The 4,588-nt window shown below is 39.3% G+C and overlaps 1 protein-coding gene across 1 annotated transcript in view; it reads right to left on the bottom strand.

The window, feature by feature from the left end:
• Positions 1-4,588, bottom strand: part of IRAK1BP1 (interleukin-1 receptor-associated kinase 1 binding protein 1) — a 64,252-nt gene that overhangs the window by 7,122 nt on the left and 52,542 nt on the right. The gene's annotated exons all lie outside the window — the stretch shown is intronic.

The following is a 4,588-nucleotide window of genomic DNA, read 5'->3' as shown; positions in this document are numbered from 1 at the left end:
GCTGTTCTGATTTGGTTTTGCCCTCCGCAAGGTTCCTGTGTATTTAAGGACAGTGCCATCCTGTGGCTCCAGGCACTATTGCAAGATCAACACAATCGGAGTGAAAGATCATTTTGTGCCATCTATTATAAAATTTCCCTCACAGCTAATTTTTATCCCACCAGATTTGACAGTAGCTGTATGTGTTATTGAAGATAAATGGACAAAATAGTTGCTGAAGTTGTAACAAGGTGGCCTCCTGCAATACATCTTCTGTTAGATACTTTGTTCCTGTTTGAGAGCATGTTCGGACAAAGATATGGAAAAGACACGTAGGTGACGACAGAATTTCAAATTGGAATCAAGACTTCAACTACATCAAAAGCAAATGGCTTTTTTTCCTGCTGCTTATGTCTACTGTTCATATTTTGGGTGGGGAACTATCTATTTGATGGCAATAGCCACAGAAAAAATAGTTTTCACTGTGACTTAGGGAAAGCTATACTTCTGAAGTGTCAGGTATTCTGGAATTCTGGAATGACTTTTTCCATTTTCTAAATCTGTGGGCCAGCATTCACAGTAGGAAAATTAAGTGAATGTAACATTATTATTATGTGATGACTCAATTACCCCAGAAGCCATTGAACTATTCTTAACAGAATTGCACTTGCTTGCTGCTTATATAGCCGATTTTCTGTGGAAAGCTACACTGATATTTGTAGTTATAAATAAAAAAAATCTGGAGACACCTGGAAATGTCTCTTAAAATTTACTTGTACATTTGGACTGATATATCCAATATAACTTTACATTATGAAAAATAAAGATATTTAAACAATGGAAAGAGTTAGCTTCTTCCATCTAAACACAGCATTTTTGTTCTTAGTACTACAGAAATAGTTAATCAGAGTCTTGATGTATGCTTGTATCTCCTGATGGTCCATCCATCAGCATGCCCAGACACTTAAGGATGATAAGCACCTACAGTCAGCACGTACCCCAGCTAGGGTACTCTCTGTTCTGTTTGGCATTAGACGGACAGAATGACAACCTAAAAATCTACAGTGAAGAAGTTCCTGTTGCTTAATGTCCATTCAAGCAATAACAGAAGTATATGTAATGGTTATTTTAAGAAAGGTAAAAAGCTGATTTGTAGTCAGCAAGTATAAGGATACTTCGGGGGTATTTCTTAAAATACATGGTAGTCTAAAACAGGTGATGCCTTATGCAGGTTTCTACCTTTCTTATTCAAGGATATATTGAAATTTGAAGATTTTGTAACTGAGTGAGCAAAACTTCAAAACCTTCCTTTTTAACTGACTATGGATGTGCATCCGTAACTGTGACTCCTAGTTTCAAATTAGGGAGAATATTGCACATATCTCCAAGGATATACCCCAGTACAGACAAATTCTAAGCCAGAGCCCACTGGATATAGTTTGTGAGTTTGTTTGTTTTGTTAAATAACACTCTGACTGGTACAACAAATATTACTATTTTTAAACAAGTTGGGAATGCCAATTGTTAGATACAGCGATTACAGAAAACAAGTGTCATCTCTACACCACTCCCCAAATAAATCATAGGTGGTAAATATAAAATCAGTTTGCTTCTAGAGAAAAAGAAAAAAACCTTACTTTTGAGCAGCTGGGATGAGTAAGAGAGATTGGTTTCCCCATTGATTTTACTTTCCCTGCAGCCTTCAAAGCAGATTCTGTGCTCTGAAGTGCTGCATATACTTACAGCACTCTATAAATAAATGCTACTATATGCATCTATTTCTGATTAAAATCCTGTGTAAATATATATGGAAATTAGGTGCTGCTCCAAGGCATCCTGACAAGCTGCTAATGCAAGCTCCTGCTGCTGCAAAGGTTATGTACTTCTGATCTCACAGACCTCCTACGATAGTAACAACAAGGGTTAAGGAAATTGGTCTACGGATTAATTAAAAATAAATATATAGAATAGCCAGCTGATTTCTAAAGAGGCTTGCAACAACTAGAACCATATGGAGATTGTGAAGAGATATTAATTTTACAGTGGTCTAGAATGGTATTAGCTACAAGTGATGTTAGCAAATGCAGTTAAGAACAAATTGCCAGCAGTGAGAGTTGTTAGTAGAAAAGCTTCAAGGCAAATAAAAACTCCGGCAGTAGAGAGATTTAAAATTGGATGGAACAAAGCACTAGAAATTATACCGCAGGGAACTACTCTGAAAAAAACCCCCACAACTTCATGTTGTTTTTCTCAGAGTTCCCTAGAGCTAACACTTTGCTAACACTGAGAAACCCACAACTTAAGGAGCATTTCACAGTCCCTCAACTAAGTAGAAAGAACTAACATTTCCATTCTCCAACATATAGCATCTCTGAAACAGCAAAAGATTACTGTGAAATTATTATAACTATGATAAGACACTGAATGCTCTCACATTGTAAAAACAGTCCACTTTCCACCTAGGTTGTTACACCACCACTGCTTACCTGCTCCCATTACATTTCTGAATCTGACTGCATATACCCAAATATAACCATTTGTTTGCCCGGGTCATACTTAATTTTGCATTTATTTTTTCTAGCCTGGAGTTGTGCGAGCAACCTCTCTAAAGCACGCTCACTTATTTAACATAGTGCCTACTCTTTTGCGTGCCATCCGCCACGTGTCGAATGCTCCATGCTATCCTCATTCAATCAGGCTCGTGTCAAAACTGGAAGTCAGTTACTCAGATTCACTGTAGGGTAAATATCTGCAACTACCTTTTCTAATCTATCCGCACTTTGAAGACCTATTTAATTGCAGCCAGGGTGAAAATACCCCAAAGTCTGACCACCCATGGTGGTGGTTACAAAGCTTGTTTTCCTTACTAATAAAAATGAATGCATGATGAGTTGCCTTGTCTTCTCCCATTCCTTTTAAAATCCAACAGACTTTAAATTCCTATTAATTCACTTAACAGAAACTGAAGGCATTCAACCTTAACCCCACAAAAAAATGCACCAGTTCTGACTGAACAAGTCATTCTGATGGCAATGGAATTGTGCTCTCCATGATAGACATGAACCCAGCTGTGCGTTCCGGGAAAACGTACAGAGCAGGATCATGTATCTAGCCCACAGCAGCCTCCATATCTCCTTGCCATCTAGTCCCATAGCTGCAATATGAGCTTTTTCTGAATCGGCAGTTAAGGGATCTTTTTTTATTGCCTTCTTTATTCCTGAAAAAATGCTTTATTTAGCTAATACAGAAACAGAGACAGCAACACTATCAGTTTTAAAAGAAAATAGTAAAACCTGTTTTGTTGGGGGGGAAAAAAGAGTTGGAGTGGGCACTTATCTTCAAACGCATGCAGCATTTGCGATGTGGGCATGCAATTTCACTGAAAGCACATCACTCTTTAAACCAAGTAACTTACTCTCTTACTTGGCATTTGCTAATACTGAATTGCACTGTAACATCATGCAGTATCAGGAAACACTTCTGCAGTTCTTTCTTTTTTCCTACATTAAATAATTTGGTATTGACAGCAAACTCTGTCATCTCTGTTTTCCCCAGCTCGTTTGTGAATACACTAAAAAGGAACAAACTTCCTGGGAAACTTCAATAGTAAGTAACTTTCCAAAGCAACCACTTATCATAGGTTTAGGTTGGAAGGGATCTTAAAGATCATCTCATTCCAACCATGGGCAGGGACACCTCCCACTAGACCAGGTTGCTCAAAACCCCATCCAACCTGGCCTTGAACACTTCCAGGGATGGGACATTCACAGCTTCTCTGGGCAATTTGTTCCAGTGTCTCATCAAAGATCAGCTTTGTTCTGTTTTTAAGAGTCCTAGGTGTGGAACACTGTCCAAAATTGTTTTATAAAATCCAGGAACATCAGCAGCACAATTGCTAGTACAAATATCACTAATGGAGCATTTACAGTGTGGACAAAGCTTTAAAGGCAAGACTACGCTTTTCTCATTGTCATAAAATTACTTTCTGAGGTCAAAAAAACTTACAGGAACTTTTTGAGCGTCCACATGGGGCTTCTGTCACTTCAGCTATGTTGATCATGTCTCACATATTTTTCATACCTCTCTACTTAAGCAGAACAAGAGAGGAAAAAGCTCTGTAGGCATTTGTTGCTAAGCTATGGTAATCACATTGTTATACTGACACACACGTAGAGGTTATGTTGCTGTGTACCCCTTTATCAGTTTCATCCGTAAGCCCGAAAGGACGCTGTATTACACGAACAGATGAAACAGTCGAAGCAAGATGGTTTTCACATGCAAAACGAGCCACCCGTTGGAGAGCCCGAGGAGCGACATTCCACTTTTTCTGCTGAGGTTGTGGTAATCACATTGTTATACTGACACACACGTAGAGGTTATGTTGCTGTGTACCCCTTTATCAGTTTCATCCGTAAGCCCGAAAGGACGCTGTATTACACGAACAGATGAAACAGTCGAAGCAAGATGGTTTTCACATGCAAAACGAGCCACCCGTTGGAGAGCCCGAGGAGCGACATTCCACTTTTTCTGCTGAGGTTGGCAAAGCTGCCACCTCCCGAAGACCGGCGGGCTTTCACAGCAGCGCCCCAAGGGCCGGTGCCTTCCCGAG

Source organism: Charadrius vociferus, unplaced genomic scaffold (assembly GCF_000708025.1).
Source record: "Charadrius vociferus isolate BGI_N301 unplaced genomic scaffold, ASM70802v2 scaffold185, whole genome shotgun sequence".
Classification (NCBI taxonomy): Eukaryota; Metazoa; Chordata; class Aves; order Charadriiformes; family Charadriidae; genus Charadrius; species Charadrius vociferus.
This window is presented reverse-complemented; position numbering and strand designations above follow the sequence as displayed.